The 19,284-nt window shown below is 35.7% G+C and overlaps 1 long non-coding RNA gene across 6 annotated transcripts in view; it reads right to left on the reverse strand.

Moving 5' to 3' along the window:
• The window catches only part of LOC128152615 (uncharacterized), an 88,584-nt gene that overhangs the window by 40,080 nt on the left and 29,220 nt on the right, over window positions 1-19,284 (reverse strand). For 2 of the 6 annotated variants that reach the window (XR_008238715.1, XR_008238713.1), the window contains one exon: window positions 15,745-15,861. The exons of 2 other annotated variants lie outside the window; for them this stretch is intronic. This is a non-coding gene — a long non-coding RNA (uncharacterized LOC128152615). Of the gene's footprint in view, window positions 1-15,744; window positions 15,887-19,284 lie in introns of all 6 variants that reach the window. 2 more of the 6 variants (XR_008238714.1, XR_008238712.1) reach the window with 1 other exon arrangement.

The raw sequence follows: 19,284 nt of genomic DNA on the forward strand, positions 1-19,284 counted from the left end.
TCTGATGAGACATGAACACTTTGACAAAATCATTTGCATAGCAATGCTGCCACACAGAAAAAGATGATTTTGGGAAGCTTTATTATCTTAGATAATTAACTTTGCAATTAGATGTTATCTCGAGAGAAATTTGGAATCCAAAGAACAGCAAGGAACAGAATGAATCCAGCAGAGTCATAACCAGACAGTAGTTCAAGAGATTTGCCTCTTGCTAATGGGGCAGCATTGATGTAAGCGAGGTTTCCCAAAAGAAAACTCTGTTAGTATTTTAAGACCAAGCCTGCTCACAGAAATAGCACTTATTATGTAAGTTAAACTACAGAAATGTATTGACACTGATCATTCTCCCTCTTGATTTTCCATGAGAGTTAAGTTCAAATTACCTTTGAAAATCTCCCCTTGTAGCAGGAAACCTTATGTCCACTGCACTGTTTAAGTAATGCAAAACAGGCCTGTAGCTGTACTATCTTAGGCTGTGATCCTGTCAGATTTCATAAGGTAAGCAATACCAGACATTGAAGAGGAGACCATTTCAAAGCAAAATCAGATAGTGCAGGAGGTGGTGCTGGCAACTCAATAATTGACATGCTTCCCTCTGAGTCAGTGCAGTGCTGAACTGAAGACTCCATACCCTAATGTTGTTTGTGCTAGGGGTACTGTCAAGAATCCCGTCTTTCAAATTCAATGTGAATCAAAATCCATGGCTAGTCCTCCTTCCGAACAGTATAGCTTTAAAAATCTGGGGGCTGTCGGGAGAGGGAAGGAACTAGTTACTAACAAGAACAAAGGAGGACACATGCTTTTCCAGACTAGGGAACTGATTTCATGCGTGGGTATTCATGTATATCGGATGGGACTCCCTACAGAATGTGCAAGTCTGAAGGCACAGGGATTTTACACAAAGTGTAAAATGTGAGTTTCCTTAAATACAATGATCTGTTGGTACTAGTAGCCATTCTGTAGAAGAACCACTATATTTCTATTCAAGCTATTTTTAGACATGGTTTCTACAAAAATAGTACAGTTTATGCTGGAGATTGGGTCCCACGTATTCACCTTATTTATATTGCTTCTCTAGTACATTTGCCCATTCTTGGGGTAATACTTTTTTTTCTACTTTTTTTTGTTGTGAATGTAATCTGGCTTGTTAGGAGTAAAATATTACAAAAACGTACACCCTGAAAAGGCTTGTGACCCAGACAGTTTTCAACACAACAGTTTCACAGACTCCAGCTGTAATGGCCCTTACAGAATGGATGTTGCAGACAATAGCTTGGAAGCACAGCAAACACTGGTGGCATGCAGAAAAGGTCATTGCTCCAAAATGTTCATGACTTAGATGCCCTACACCCTTTTCTACTAACTGAAGTAAGAAACTGATCCTCATTCATTCCTCATGTTCACTCAGGTGACCATCTACTGTGAACGACGCCACAGATAGCAACATGGATGGGAAAACAATACATTTTCTTTTCTTTTATAAAGTACACCAAGCTGTCCAGAAGCCTGAAGACTAGAGAAGATCTCAAGTAGTCAGCAAATACAAAGCCTTGCAGACAGGCAGTTAGAAAGTGAAAAGATTAGTCAAGAAAGAGCCAGTAGTCTTAGATACAGCACACGTGCCACCATTCAAAACTTGCTCTATTTTTAAGAAATAGTTTAGCGTATGCTCCTGACATCATAGCAGCTGGGTTAGCACAGAGTACCATAGACAATAGAAAGGAAAGAGCTTCATCTACAGAGAAAGCTCTGTGTCTGATGCCCCTTTGCCTTACTTGTATCATCAGTCTTCAGACTGGAGCCATTTTTAGTGTGGTTTAAACAACCTGTCATTAGGAATTCACTAACATAGCTATATTCATGGATAATGCATTCATCTGTTAAAGGCATAAGTAAATATCACAAATATTTTCCTAAGTGGTCTATTGTTGTTTTAGCTAAAGGTAGTTAGCACTTCAAAGCAATGCAGAGTCTGGCTTTCAGAACATTTGTAATGAAGTCTTTCCTTTTCAAATTCCTATAGTGTGATTTTCCTGAACCACAAACAAGCAGTATGAATGAAATAGTGGTGATAGATGCACTAAAATTTGCTATGGAATTGTCCGCCTTTTTTTTTCCCCCAGTGTCCCTTCTTTGCATATGTGTCCCAACCGTGTATTGGGTGGAAAATTATTCCTACCTAGAGAGCTAAGCCTATCAGCCTTCTAAATTGTTTCTTATAACAGTTTGTTTTCTTTCCTCTAACCTCACGAGAGCCTAACAAGCCATGAACTCTCATCACATGGTGATTACAATTAGTGTATAAGACTGGAAATGCAGTATAAGTAATGCATCATGTTCTGTTAAATCTTCTATTGAAAACTAGAAGAAAAATGTTACTCCAAATATTAAAAATAAGCAAAATCTCAGTAGATTAATTGATAGCAGTTGAGGTCCTTCCTGCAGTTAGCTAATTCACTCCTGATTCTTATCTTGTGAAAGGCACAGTCTCTTTCATTCAACAATTTTTAATCCGACACAGTGATGTTTCTGGTTTTCATAGACTTGAAACACAAGGAAACAAATTCTGTCTGAATGATAAAGAGATGGAAACAATGCCAATGAAGTATTCAATCTGAAAGCACGTTTTTTAAATTTCTCTTCTGAATATCATGTTTTGGAACAGGGATGAGTTTTATATCTTTTGAATTGCTCTTTGAGCACTGCTGCTTCTGGACTACACATGCTGGTGCCAGTGTTCTGGGCATTTATGGGCTCTTGCTCTTCTTACAGTAGTATTTTTACATTCATTCCTTAGTTTCCCTTTGTCTTCTTCTCTGTAACAGTTGAAAGTTCACAGGCTTTGTGTTATATATTATTTCTTAAACTTTGAAAGAGAGGAAAGGTAGAGTAAAAGTAATTTGAAATTATGTTTTTAGCCTTTTTAACACTATATACTCCTGATCTAAATGTTTACAAGTCAAATGTATTATTATACTAATGCTTTCCTTGTACTATAACTGAGAAATGGTCCTCACATCAAAGTATGACTTGTCAATATACTCTGCAGATACTAAGATAAGAACACTTGTTATATTCACCCCACATAAATCCACTAATCTCCAAAACTCAGGGCTTAAGGCTCACTTACATTAAAAACATAAATATAGCTTTGGGAAATTCAGGTCCACAGACATTTCCAGAGAAAGCTAAACATAACTTAATGTGAATGAAAGAAAGATTAGGCCTCCCATTTTCAATTAAAAGCAATTCATTACTAAATTTCGTAGGAAAGGTGCCCAATACAGTCAGCTGTAATTTTTATTTACCTGTTCATTTTATTAATATATTAGAGAAGTAAAAATAGTATTTTCTTCCCAATAAACCTATCCATTTGACAAATATTTTATATCACTGGTTGACTACTCAGCACGCCTGCCTTTTGTTAACATCATTGACAAAGGAATAGACACATGTCTGGGGTACCCAACTGTGTATTATCTACACTACAAATCACCTGTCTTCACTCGTTAGCTCCTGCATTGAAACATACAAGGGAGCTCAGGTGTTCATATCACCAAGGCATGAATTCTTAAAACTGTTTTTTCTTAAACTGACTGGTGAACTATCATGGGTGAATGCGAAAGCAAAAATAAGAACTGGTGCATTTGAAACAAAAGTTGACACTTTTATAAAAACAGAGATTGAAAGCCTAGCCACAGTGCTGTTGTTCTATATCTGGAGTCACAGAGAAGGCAGAATGTGAGCTGACATCTTCACTCCATTTACGCTTAAGGGCAGAGGACAACCTCCTCTAATAGTGACATTTTTTTTTATTCCATCATCTTGGGGAAGCTCTGCAGGACTTTGGATGTATCTCTATCTACAAATGTATTTGGAGTTTCATTTTTTAAATATTGTGCATTGAAAATCTAACCTGTAACTCCAGTAACTGTATTGACACCACCATTCCCCCGTAAGAGTTCAAGAACAGTTGAAAAAAGTACTATTAATTTTCTCTTTCAGCGATAAAAATGGTGTGTGTCTTTTCTGACTAGTGTACATGGTAGGTAAATAACAATATAAGGCTCATGATCATCTTACAAGCCTTGATTTCACATGTGACTTATTCAAATGTACAGGTTAGGTTTACTGAATTAATCAAATCAGTTGTTAGGCAATTGCAATCTGGTACCTCTTCCTTACAAACCTTGTATCCTATCATTTCTCAAATAATTGTAAATGCTTAATAATAATAGAGCTCCTATCAGTCCCCATAGTAGTTAATCAATGATTGAATTAGATACAGTTGAACAACATACACCATAACTGCATTTGATGCTATTCTATTTGCAACTGAAGTTATGGAGAACTTTTTTCAAGCCTCTTTGTAATCATTATAATAATTTGGAAGTTTTTCTTTGAAAGTCAATGACAATAGAATCAAGTCCAGTATATTGAAAAAATAACGCACTTAATGTGCTGAAAAACAGAAGACAGCTATCAGCTCACAGTGTACACCTGATAACTTGGAGATCACATATTTAACGTAATGAATAAAAGAACAACTCCAGTGTCTTGTATATAACATGGATGTAAAGCAATTCTATTTTTGTGTGAAATTCAAGTGACTTCTCGCTGGGCTGCAATGGAAACTGAGAGGAAGCTTATGGCTTTGCCCAAGCAAATTGATTCTGTTTGGGAATTGCCTTTCTCTACCTGTGCGGAGCAGCTCTTAGAAACACAGCTGTAGGCTCTTTTCTCCATAAAGGCCATACAAGGAAACTCACAGCACTTTGTGGAATATCGTATTAGCTCAAATCATTCTTCATCCGAGCATTTAGGTTTTCCTGGATGTCATCTACAAGGCAACACTAAAACATATGTTTAACCTTAAGGATGTATGCAGTTCTGCTGAAGCCTTCCAGATCACTCACATGCTTAAACTTACTTAAGTAACTGCCTGACAGCTTCATTAGAGGGAAGGTAAAGAATACATTTCCTTTATAATTTTGATGGTCTTCCACACAGGTACAGAAGAGGAGGGAAAAAAAAAAAAAGGAAGCAAAAAGTAATTATCACCATATAACCATAAAAATCTGGGAAGCTAAATTCAGAACAGGGTTTGGTTTTTTTTAATTCATGGTTTGATAGTGACAATATTTCAGTTGGTTTCTACCTTTCTAGCTCTTACAGTTCAGTTAAAGTTTCTGTTTCGTTTGCTTGTTTTCAAAAAATTCTTTAAAGTGTTATCCAATTGTCACGAGTTTACATTTTCACACAAACTCACCCGTACACATCACTCTCTGCAAGCTGCAAACCCATTGTGTTGTATATGGATTGGAATCACATACTATACCTTTGCACAGAACAGCAAACAGACAGTGGTTACTTGACATGCAGTTCTTCAATACTTTCTCTGTGCTTTTCAATATGTATCTATAGGCCTTATTTATTGGACAGTATTCAAATCCTCCTTGTGGACCGAATCACTCATTTTCTCAAGGGCTTTTCAGTCAGGGTCTCAGTACTCTAGAATCTGAATGCTTTCCAAACCTTAATTAATGTATTGTTGCACAATCCTGTGAGAAAAGAGGATTATACTCTCCAATTAACAAACAGGGAAGTGAGAAAATGTAAGGTAAAATCATCCATTACATCAAATGCCTATTCTGACATACCTATATCTGATTTTCTCACAGTACTGAACCTTAGTGTCGTGGTTTAACCCCAGCCAGCAACTAAACACCACGCAGCCGCTCACTCACTCCCCCCCACCCAGTGGGATGGGGGAGAAAATCGGGAAAAGAAGCAAAACCCGTGGGTTGAGATAAGAACGGTTTAATAGAACAGAAAAGAAGAAACTAATAATGATAATGATAACACTAATAAAATGACAACAGCAATAATGAAAGGATTGGAATGTACAAATGATGCACAGTGCAATTGCTCACCACCTGCCGACCGACACCCAGCCAGTCCCTGAACGGCGAATCCCTGCCTCCCACTTCCCCATTCCTATACTGCATGGGACGTCACATGGTATGGAATACCCCGTTGGCCAGTTTGGGTCAGGTGCCCTGGCTGTGTCCTGTGCCAACTTCTTGTGCCCCTCCAGCTTTCTCACTGGCTGGGCATGAGAAGCTGAAAAATCCTTGACATTAGTCTAAACACTACTGAGCAACAACTGAAAACATCAGTGTTATCAACATTCTTCGCTCTGAACTCAAAACATAGCACTGTACCAGCTACTAGGAAGACAGTTAACTCTATCCCAGCTGAAACCAGGACACTTAGATAGCACCATATATTTTTAAGGTAGAAGCCCCTTGGATTTAGCTATAGCTGAGAGTGCAAGATAGAATGTTTTCAAAGCAAACATGACATGTTCTAGAAAATGACAATTAATATGTGATGATTTTGGTTTAATTGGCTCACCATTGCAAAACTTCATAGTTAGAATTTATTTTTTTCACGGCAGCATATTCATTTGCTTCAACGCTGAAGATTTCCTTTCTGTTCCACTGGATTTCTCCTTCAGTCATGGCAAATCTACCCATTTCTGCAGTAAATCAGGCAGACACTGTACAGACAACAGCTACTTTCACTTCATGAGCTTTACTAAACTGCATAGAATCTTCATCCAGTGAGGCAGGAGGAAAAAATTAATTATTAAGTCAATTGATGATGATACAAAGTGTATGACATGTAAAATTTTGGACAGTTAGAGGAGCTCTCTGTGTGATATATACTGTAATGGCATAGATTTTCATTTCAAATCCATCAAAAGATGTCTCATAAGCACTAAAGATTGATTTCCAAGATAGTCAATGCTAATAAGTAGTCCTGTCACAAGATTTCATCAGAGAAATGCAATTAAATGACATTATCAAACAGTTAGGTAATATAGGTCAAGTGTAGAGGTTGTAACTTATTACAATCTAATTTCTTGATTTCATTGTTGTCGGACTTTGCACAGGTTTCAGTGTCTAAACAGATAGCAAGATATGTGGGGCAAGGGAGGAGACAGTAGGGTTGTTAAGTTAATTGCCTAGATAAATTAGAAGCAGAAATCACTGCCAGTAAATATGCAGGGGCTGTACGAATTAATTGGTCTGAATGGCTTTTGCCTGTTCTTTTTGCTGGGCAGAAAAGTTTTCTTTTTGTTTGGGAGCTGTGAAGAGGAGGAAAGGACTGTTCTCTCACCAAGGAGAAAAGACTCATTGATGTAGGAACAGAGCAAAATGATAACCCAGGACAAAATTCAGGCCAATTGCAAATCTCATGGCTCCAGCTGTGTTATATTAGATGCACTGTTACAACTTACATACTCAGAATACTAAAATTCTCAGGTTGTTAGAAAAAAAGAAAGATATTCTAATCTCATATAGCTGGAAAATGGCCACCAAAGAAAATATTACTACACATTCCAGCTAACTCTCATAACTCAGACAGCAACTAGCACCAGAACTCCACAAAACTGATTTTTTTCATTTAATTTCTTGGGCTTTTTTTTTCCCCCGATTTGTTCCTAATGTTGTGAAATATTTTTTTATAAATAAACTATCACTAAAACACAGTAAAAATGGGGAAACGGATGGAATATTTTATTTCTTACTTTCATACTGGCAACTTTACTACAAATCCTGATATTTTTGTCACGCTGAATCAGAAAATAAAAAGCAGTCTCTATGGCCATTACCAGGATATATTCCAAAATTAGTTCATCTGAATCATCAAAATTATTTGCATATTAAAACAAAAGCAAATGATGTTGCTTTTCTCTGAAGTACTGTATCACTGTTTTGTAAACAACATAATTCTCATTAGACTGACAGGGTGGGAAGGATTTTTATATTTATACTCTATGTGGTACAAGTACCAATATTGTAAATGTGTACAGTTCAGCAATCCGTGTCTATTGACCTTGTCATTCTGATTCCACTGAGAAAGTAGGAACTGTATTTTCACATCTTTTATTTACTCACAGGCTGAAATTAGTTCTATGGCCTATGGGCTCCCTGAAGCTACTTCTGTGATTCACTGAATTGCTTCTGCTGTGTTATTGCACATTAGAAGTGAAACAACTGCCAACAGCAGTTGCTTTCTGACCGATACTGCAGGCCAGATATACTTATATTAAAACATGTTACAAGAGGTGTCTTCAGAATAAAATGAGTATAACAATGTTTAACTAGCCATTATGGATGAGAGCAAACTGCACTTGAGCTGTATTTAATTCTGAGCTCAGAAGAAGGTTCCAACTTAGGTTTAAAACCATTTTTATTAACCCTGTCAACATTATTTGCCTGTATCTTACTGGAAGATTAAACTACTTCAGCCTGAAGGAATTTTGAGCCATACCTGAATAAAAACATAACTTACAGCTGCTCTTTAGAACACATTTTAAAATCAAAGTGACCAAAAATGTAGCAAATTAGAGCATACCAATCCTACAGGATCCAGGATTGTTCCTAAGCTCTCAGCCAACATGCCCACTCAGCCACATCCCAGGTCTGTGTTAGGATGAGACCTGAGCATGAAAGCCAGAAAGATGAGCACAGCTGAACAGTCTCCCAAGCTGGACAACCATGCAATTAGCATTACAGGAGCTCATACACCTCTCTGCACATAACTGCAGAGAAGGACCCTAAATAAAATCTCTGAATAGTAGTAAATCAGAAAAATATTTAAATGTTTGCTTAGAGACAAGTAAAGGCTGCACAAAAAGGCTTTTCCAGATCAAGAATTCCATTACTATTTACACTAATGGAAGTGTGTTTTGACTTTTTCATTGTCACAGACTTTCCAATGTCATGTCATTGTCCATTTCCATGACAGGATGGTGCACTTCTTATCTTTTTTGTATCAAGTTGTAGTAAGTATTCATTTAAACTTTGTATGCTGCCTGTTGTAAGCATGTTTGTAGTAATAATACTAATTAAAAAAGCTATTTGGTTAAATTCATTTTTAGCACTCTGGAGCTCCTAGTATCTTCTGTGCACACACAGATAAATAAAATTCCACAGGATGCAACCACTATTTTTAATAATAATTTATATAAGCATTTATATTTATAAAGCACTGAACAAACATTAAGCGATCTTTACCCCTTTGCAATATTATCTATACTCTAATCAACATTTTCACACGTTACAGAGCACCAAGAAAATGCACTGATACCCAAGGCCATAATCCTTGGAGCCAGATATTTTTCTGCTTGTGCCCGCACCTGCAGTGATTGCATACCAGGCTGACACTGTACATTCTGAACACTTTGAAGTGAAATCCTAACAAAATACTTTATGTCATTTCAAATTGAGAAGGACAATACAGCTTTCTTGAATCAGTGTGGCCATTTTCCAATGTTAATAAAATTCTCATTTCTGTAACACATAACCCTGAGGCACACAGCCCCTTAAGTTCCGAATTATTTCATGACAAATTTGACATACTGAGTTTTACAGGCCTAACACAATTTTAAACACAAAAGAAATAACAGTGCACCATGCACTGTGATCATTTTTAGAAACACTTAACATAGTCACAGCTGTTTAGCTCTTGTCCTGCTTGCAAAGAGCTTTATTTTTCAAATTTAATCCAACAATCATGGAAAATATCAATAGACAGTAATATTAGAAGATGTATTATGTTAGTATATAATACATTTAGGTCACATTTGCTTCTCAGTGATAGTAAATCCACCAACACTTTCAAAATGAAACAAATATTAAGATATTATCAGTCTACAGACATTAAAAGTTTAAAACAGCTAAACCTGGAAGAGTTATCATTAAAAAATCTATTGACCATTGGAAGTTAACTATCTATACCACACTGATAAACACAATAATCATGTTTGTGAGATGCTACTGCATGATTAGATATAAAAAACAAAATTATTAGAATAACTACAGATAGAAAGGGTTTGGGGTTTTTTTCCCAAAGTTTAAAATTATTTTGTCTTCCATAGTGACTTATTACTTTAACTGTACATGAAAGAAGGGGAAAAGTTATACTATATACACATAATAAATAGTCAGTATTCTAAAGAAAAATGACTTGTTGCATTTTTGGCTAAACTAGAAGCACATTCTATAGTATTGAATCAAAGCTTTTATCATACGATTCACTAAAACTGTGAAAGAACAAACACTATATTTGGAAAAATCATTTACGGAAGTTTATATATTCCTAAGATTTCAGCGGTAATAAAGGTGTTCTGTATTTAAAAAATGCTTTGTATGAATGAAAATATCTATGGTGGTAATCTTCATAATAATCCACCAGATCTTATTCTCAATTCTTTAGGTAAAAAATTTACAACAGTCATATTATTTTATGACTGATTATTTATGACTTCCATATACCCAAAACCAACACCCTGGAGAAATATTTATTAACGTACTGGCCCAGATCCTCCAGCATGCCTGGTCATTGCATAGCTCAGAATTATGTATAGAGCTCCTCCTTTGTGCTCCAGCTCTCCTATATTCATCTGTGAATACCTGAAAGCCACATAAAATTTGAAGGATCAACTCATTGCCCTCAAGACCTTCTACGCAGATCTTAAATAGCTATGGACCTTTTCTCCCCTTTGTCAGCTTACGGTGGAAAGTGGCATAAAGGTCTTTTTAAACACCTCAGCTTTCTGGAGGACCAACCTTAACATACAAGAAGACAAATTGTAAAGTCAAATTCTAGCAGTAAGGCAAGATTCATAGTTGCCAGGAAACTTGCAGAAGTCTGAAGAGACGTTCTGAAGGAATCAGAAATGGATACAATAATGTTCACACTCTAGCTACTTTAATTTGTCATCCCACAAACAGCGAGTCAACTCCAAGCCTACATACACAATCTCCAAATAAGTCTGGAAGAAAATATGCTTACATGGTTCTTCGTCAGGACAATATAATGACTTGTATACAGAGAAACTGAATATTGTACTAAATGAGTAACAAAAGAAGGCATCATTAAGCCTGGTATTACAATAAATTACATATAAATTAGCAGTTTTCCAATGAGCATTTCTTCATTATTCCACTGACTGATGAAATTATATATAAAAAGCCCAACTTTCTAGGCAGCTTAGAAAGCTCTGTTTTGATATTTTAAACATACAACTAGCATTAGGCCTACCCCAACATCTCTGCTACTGATTGTTCTCAACAGCCAAATGCTTGCTAATGAGACAAGTGAAGGAAAAATGTTAAGGTATGGAGATTTTTCCAAACTTCCAAGGACACAACACAAGACGGAATGCCTGAAGGAGACATTGGAATATGATAATTTTTTGGCAGTCTGGAGGAAAAGTCACTTCAGAAGGGCCATGGCAGGACAAAAAAATGGAATATTGCAGTAACATACTCTAATGGCACTGAGGATCTTCACTAAAACCATGCTGGAAAGTTCAAGGGAACTACAAAATTTAAAAACAACTGCCTGTTTTATTAACCAGTTCAGATTTTCAGGTAAATCCTCATTGAAATAAATCTTATTTCACAGTATGTATATTGACCTATAAAAATAAGGGGTAAATGTGATGTGGCAGCAAAAAAAACATGGCAGCTTTCTTCCAGGAGACACTGAAGTATTCATTCCTTTGTTCTTTCTTTTTTAGCACTGTATCTTATCCCATATAGGATAAAACAGTCCTTCTGATAAGGAAGATTTGTAGGGGGGTTGATAAGTTGTAAAAAAAGAAAACAGACCTAAGGAACTCATCTTCAAAGCTAGGGCTTTAAGGCCTAGAAAAATAAGTTTGGGTCACACTTCAGTGCAGGCAAGAGTTTGGATCAAACAGCTTGCATAAAGCCGCATTACTGTTAGGTCAATACCAATGTTGAGCTCCTCTGTACAATGTTTATGAATGTTTATTATTTGTAAATATAGAAAATATTTTATTTCTGGTTATTCACAAACTTCTCACTTCTTTCTTCTTTTAACTGAACTAAATGAAACTAGGTCCCATAACTACAATGATACAGGTATGATAATGCAATGACAGATACAGATGCTTCAAATCCTTATTAGAAATTTATGGTACACTTTAAATAATAATGTTGCTGTATCAGCTGTTTGATTTAAGCATCACCACCACCATAGATCTTCCTCTTCAGAAATGAAGTAACACAGGTAGGTTAAGGCAGATTGGAAATAAACTGGGAGGGACCTGACACATGTCCAAAGTGGCTCATCAGTAGTAAAGTTTTTGGTTTCATTATCATCTGAATTTAAGCTCAAAATCCATTTGCTTTTCAAATTCTTCAAGATATTTAGGTAAGAGGACTAAACACATCCTCTCATTTTTTTATAGTGGGTGGAAAGAGAACTAGAAGCAAGCAGCATGTCTCCTCCTCCCCTTGGAAATTCCACTTCATCTTTTGAACCAATACAAAAAATGATATTCCCTTATCTGAACGAAGGTGTTTTGCTATAAAATGGCAGCCACTGATGATAAATGTAAGAACAGGCAGGCAGGAAGCTGAAATTCTATTGACATATGCAGATAACAAGGAACAGAAAAGGAAGAAACATCCCCCAGCAAGTAAGTTTCAATGATTTGGATATACAAAACAGATAATACTTTGCACAGTGCAGCTACCACCGTAGACACTCTGAAAGTGGACAAATTCTCATTCGGCCTGTACTAATAGCCCTGTTAGCAGTGGTCAAAGGTGCATAAGCACCCAGGGAACAAATGGGACTTGCACCTCCCTTTTCTCATTGCCCTATGCCTGCCATTTGCTCAGCAAACTATTCAAACTATTGTCCTTTAAACCCACCCCTGCTTCTAATGCATCGTATGGAGGAAAGCAGGGGGCTAGAAAAGATGGAAGAAATTTCTGCAGTAACCAGACACCACTCTGGAGCTTAAGTATGAAACTGTATGTTCACATCCTAGATTTGGATGCACTGATAAATTCTCCACATCTCCAGTTGGATTTAGTTCTGTAAATAGAAAATAGCTGCCTGTTTAAATTAGATTCCAGTGAACTATGTTTTTATCAAACAAATTCTGCTATTTTTCTGAGTTATGCTACTAAAATACAACATGAATAATTCCCTTTGTCCTAGTCCATAGTAAGACCAAGGTCTGCAGACTGATTTTCTGCATATATCATGGTACAATGTTTGCATCCCCCTGGGCAATGGCACAGAGAATGCTGGACATTTAAATCGTAACAGAAATAGTGAAACTGAATGGTGATTTCAATACCTGAAAAGGGGTGGGATGTTCATCTCCAAGAGGTGGAATAGTGTCCAAATGTGCCAGACTTGGTCTGTGGTAAGTTTCCAATAAGGACATTGGAAATGTCTCTGCAGTTAGTAATGACTGTTGCAGAATGTTCATCTGTGGGTGGGCGAGGTGGCTGTGATGGTATTGAGAGGCAGTTTGAACACCAGGGGCAGAACACCTCCATTTATGTAAATATGATTTCATTTACATAATGAATAGGAAATGAAGCAGAACATTTTGAAGATATTCATCACTATGGCAGTGGCAAAGTCATCTCTATTTCATGTTACCAGAGATTGCATTAATAAGACCTGATAGATTAGCAATCACAAAACTTTATGTCAAAGTCCTGAATTGTTTAAAATGTTTTTCTTCAGGAGAGAAATGAAATAAGCATAAAAAAGAGAAAGTCAGTCACATATACTATCTGCATGAGTCCTAGTAAAATAAGCAAATCATTCTGGGGAAAAAAAGAAAAGAAAAAAAAAAATCAATTCTATCTTTGTCAAAACCAGGTAATACAGATTTCTCAGGTACATAATTACTCATTTTGCTCCTTGAGGTCCTATGTATACTTGAATACACTGAGGTTTGCAATATTACATCAGAACACTCAGTTTCTCTGTGTACATGTGTGTTGACTTGCTTACATTAATAATAATCTTTCCTATAGATTGCCTACAGGACAACAAAACAGAGTATAGAACAGCAATAGGTCTCCAAACCATTTAAATCATATAAATTGCGAGAACATAAACAGATCTTCTTTGAAACGGTAATAAAATCATATGCTTGATTTTACTTCATTGGAATAAAACAGCACCCTGAAATGAAGAAGCACATTTCTTATAAAATTAAATCTAGCTTTTGGCATGATTACAACAATTATTATAAAACTGTGTCCTTAGGTTATATCTCCAAATTAACAGTTCTGGCATCATACCTCAGATCTTAATTTTGTGCCTCCAAAGATTTGGAGACAACGCAGAAATTATGCTATGTAGTTCCAGCAGCAGCAAAACAAAACTTAAATTCAAACACCCTGGTATTGAAGTTAAGGGCTGTCAGTACAACTATATATACCGTGGGTACACTTGCAATACAGTTCACTATCACACAAAAGAATGTGTCCTTGCCTTTTTGTCATGAGAAAATAAAATTATTCAAATAACTTTGAAGATGCTATTTAAAAAAAAAAAAAAAACACAACAACAACAAACGGTTGTGGAATAGGTTTAAAAAAAGAATTTTATTAAATTGTTGCTCGTAAAAAGGCAACTTTCAGAAATTAAAATTTTTGTGCAAATGTGGAAAGTAAAAAAGAGTGTAAGCCTAGAAAGTGAAATATAAAGCCATAAAAAAAAATCAAAAAAATATTTTAAGGAACTTTTTATAAAGATATAAAAACTAATAATAAAATCTTTTCAGCATCAAAAGCAGGCAGTCTGCCAAAGACTCTGTAGGACCAATAGATGATTGAGGAGCTGTAAAAGAAGATAAGGCCAAAGCTGAACAGTTAAATAAATTCTTCATATTGGTGTTCTCTATAGATGAGATTAGACTGGTTTCCACATAGGAACCTTTTTTATAGAGGGAGAATTGTAGGAATTACCTGCAATTGGTCTCTCAGTCAAAAAATTCTTAGAACAAATCAATAAAATGAATAGTAACAAATCACCACAACGACATGATATTCACATACGAGTCAAAGAAAGTCAAATATGAAATTGCTAGATGATTAATACTACTGAAAGTGATCTCAGTGCTGAGAGAATCAATAGTAACAAAAGTAAGCCAGTTCTGTTGGCAGGTTTCAGCTGGACTAGAAGAAAATATGCATGAGTAAATCTGACTTCTTTATCAGGAAAAAAAAAAAAGGAAACTAAAGTTTAAAAATTAGTAGACCTACAGATAAATATGATATAATAAGAAAAGTTAACTCAGCTTTTGTAGTGTATTATTGTGCCTCACAAACCTATTGGACGTCTTTGAAAAATTCAAGAGCATAGTTGCATGGGAGATGTGGCTGACAATGTACTTGAATTTTAAGAAAGCTTTTAACAACGATCCTCACCAAGGGATCTTATAGACAGTAAGTTACTTGGAATAATAGGAAAAATATTCCCTAAGATTCTTGATTTGTTAATTGATAAGAAATAATGAATAATAATTTTTAATAAAATTTCTTCTGTGAAAGGAGTTTTCCAGAAAAGCCCAACAAGGATGTGGATATCTTTTCTATTCATAGTTTATATGCAGGATCTGGAGATGCTAATGAAGAGGTGACGAATTTTGCTGACAATGCTAAATTATTTAGGGTTATGAAAACAAAAACCAGGTGCCACAAGTTACAGAAGGTTATCATAATAATGAGTGTCTGGACAAGAAAATATCTAACAAATATCAACATCCATTAATACAAAAGAACTCTTACTATGATGAGTCTAAATTGGCTATGTCCACTCAAAACAGAGTTTGGGGAGTCTTTATGAACACATCTATACGAGCTTCAGCTCAATACTCACAAGAGATCATGAAAGCAGCAGAATAGTAGACATAGTTGGAAAAGGAGTACAGAATAAATCTTGTTGAATATTGAGTGCAGTTCTACTTCCCCACATCTGAAAGTGGACCCTGGAGAACTAGAGAAGATACAGAAAAGTGTACCTAGGATGAAAAAAGGTTGTTATTTAACAAGGAGAGATGAAAAGAGACTAGGTGGAAAAGAAACACCCATGAGAATAATATGATGAAATCCTATAAAATATTGAGTGGAATAAAGAAAGTACACAGAGAACTGTTCCCTGGTTCCCACTGTGAAGGAACTTAGGAGACTTAGTTATCAAGTGGCAGGCTTAAAGCAAACAAAAGGAAACGCTTTTCACAAAGCACGTAATTAAACTGTAGAACTCATAGCTACAGGATGTTGGAGATGTCAAAAGCTTAGGTGGGTTAACAAGAAATTAGAAAAACTTATGGAAGAAAAAATTCATCAAAGGTTATTATATAACACACACACACACAAAGTTTCACATTCAAAGTCCCTGAGCTATGGTTTGACAGAAGTCAGAAGCAATAGCAGGAAAAGTTTTACTTTCTACTTGCCCTGTTCTGTTATTCTCTCTCAAAGCTTTAGCTACTGGCCACTGCCAGTATACTGGTCTATTCAAATTTTTATACGTGTTCTTATATTTATGCTCATCACTTTGTTTCACAGGGGGTTGCCTTTGATCTTTGTGTTAATGACTTGATAAGAAGGAAACTTACTAAAAGAAGAGCAATGACTACTCTGTAAACATATTTTTCCTATAGATGCTTGGTGAAGCAGTCTTTTACCCAAATTAAATGTCTATCCTAATTTGCAGTGAACACCATTATCATTCATGGCAGTCTCAGAATAGCTTTGTCTAACAATCTGTACTAAATAGTTGTTATTGCCCCTGTAGCCTGTAACCTGCATTTTTTCTGCAATCTGCTTCTAGGTGCACCTCCAGACACTGACTCCTTGTTTTACAACAAAGAATTTTTGAACAGTCTGGGAACTCCAGCTGATAAGCATGAGTTTAAATAAAGACAGCTGCTCTGAGGAGCAGCCCCCAACTCCTGAAGAACTTTCAGGATTATTGTATTCACATGCTTTCTGAGCTCACAGTAAACAGTTGAGCCTTATTAAGTATTTCTCTCTTGAGCTCAATGAACTGTCATTTTTCCGTTAAAAAATAAAGCTATAAAACTCTATGGCTGGCCTTTAAAAAAAGCAGTTATTGTCACCTGGTACTGCTAAGCTTCCACAGATTTCCCAAGAGAGGTTACAGTTAATGAAACTCACAGTTAATTTGCATATGTTTCACAAAAGACCACTTTTGGTATGAATTTCAAAACACTTTACCAATACTTGTTTAGCAACAAACATTATGAAAGAGTATGATTTCTAAGGTTTTTCTCAGATGTTAGAGCAAAGCTATCTTATGCCAGAGTAGCATTACATAGCATGGGCCAGTATTCTGTTGATATAAATCAGAAATAATCCATATTACAGAACTACACCATTTGCACTTAGAGAAGATGCAACTCAGGGTCATCAGCCTGACAATACATGTTAAAATTCATCCTTTTATATTTGATCACCTGATTAATAAAGGTATTGTTACCATGATGCTTTGAGGCTATTTCCTCCCAGAAGGATATTATAACATGTCTTGCTTGAGTAGCACACCAGAGCTCTTAAATCAATACAAACCTGACAATGTGGGACATTTGAAGGAAGCTGCTACCCCAAGCAGCACTGAGACACTGACTAGAAATAAAACTCATATAGCTTACCTGGTTTGTTCTCAAGTGAATGATTTCAGGAAATCCAGTCTATACTATTGCATACAGTGACTTTGCAGACTTTGCTTATTTAGCAATACACACAAAGAGCACATTGCAGCTCTGCTCTGTTACCTACGCTGATCTGAAAACTGTTTCTGGTGCCATTTTAAGTTGCTTTAAGTTGCTAAGACTTTCTGCAATGCACTGTTATTAATTTATTTACAGTCTTGACTCCTTTTTCTTCATTTAAGTGCTTCTATCCATTCTAGAAATAAAACATTATCTACACCAATTCTTGATTTTCCAGACTTTGGTCACTGCGCTCCAAAGAGGCATATGGGTGCTGTCTTAATTTCAGGACTCTGCTACTAAGTGGAGGGAATAAGAACAAATAATCCAGAGCCCATACCCATCTAAAGCAACTGTATTTTAAGCAATGAAATTATATGTGTATAAATGACACGTGAGTGAAACCCACTGCCATCTTTGCTATTAGTTTCTAATTATAGTGGTAAAGACAAAAAAAATCTTACAAGTCTTTACTAGAACAGCTACAACCTATACTGATAGATTGCCAAGGGCAGGGTCCAATGCAGAGAGATACCAGTTGCAGGATTTATGTATGCCAGTTTGTTTATGTATATGAATATATAAGAAGCCACGACTTTAAAGCATCATCTCCAGAAAGTGAGGTCTCTAAAAAGCACTTCATGTCCTTTAAAACCAAGCAGCATAATGACAGCAGCAAAAAGTACAAATGAAAAACAGTTGATATCAACCTCCAGTTGAGTCAGATCTGTGCTAGTACACATGAGCAGCAGGGACCACTGACACAGTGAAAACCTTCCTGATCTCATGTAAACAGAAATGGATTCAGAGCTGCTTCTACTACAGCAATAAACTCCAGGAAGAAAGTCTGAGTCACGCCATATGTTAGACAAACTCCTCCTACTTAGAGGTACTAACTTTGTCTTGCTGAAACTGAAAATCCACTTAGAAATGAAATTCATCTACACCTGAGTATGATAGCAAATTATTTTTGTGATCAACATGAGAAGGTATGTTGGCAGCCAGGCCTTACCAAGTCATTAATTTCTCTCCAGTCACTGTTTCTGATGACTTTCCCTAACCATTAATGAAAGATGCAAATACTGTAAATGTTCTGGTCTAGTTATATTGATTTCCATTAGTAGGAAAAAGGCAAAAATCTCATTTCATCTAACCTTATGTTACCAAAATAAAAGTGGGAGCATAACTTCAGCAGGTAGTAGCTGGTACACCTCCAATGAATTCATGCTAATTTATTCTATGTTCCCTAAGTTGTTTTCTCTGTAGAATACACAGCATCTAAAGTCTAAAAAAAAATTAAATTTAAAAAAATAAAAAGTTTAAAAATTAAATATTTTAAAATTTTTTTTATTAAAAATTTAAAAAATTAGAATGTCATTTCAACTTTATATCACTTTGAAAAAATGTTAAATTAGACCTCCAATTTCTTCTGTTTGTTTTTATCACTTACATTTATTAATTTTATTAACACACTACCACTTCTATCTATAACATTCAATTTTAAGCACACGTGAATATTACTTTTTTTATCAAATTTGGGTTGCATTTGAACTTATTATGTGCATTTAAAAAAAGATTTAAAATAATTATTATTACTTCCTACTATAAATTATTTCTATATGTCTCACAGATATAAAAAAATAACTGTCCTTACATTCAGATTTACATCTAAGCATCAGTCC

This window comes from Harpia harpyja, chromosome 2, assembly GCF_026419915.1.
Source record: "Harpia harpyja isolate bHarHar1 chromosome 2, bHarHar1 primary haplotype, whole genome shotgun sequence".
Taxonomy (NCBI): domain Eukaryota; kingdom Metazoa; phylum Chordata; class Aves; order Accipitriformes; family Accipitridae; genus Harpia; species Harpia harpyja.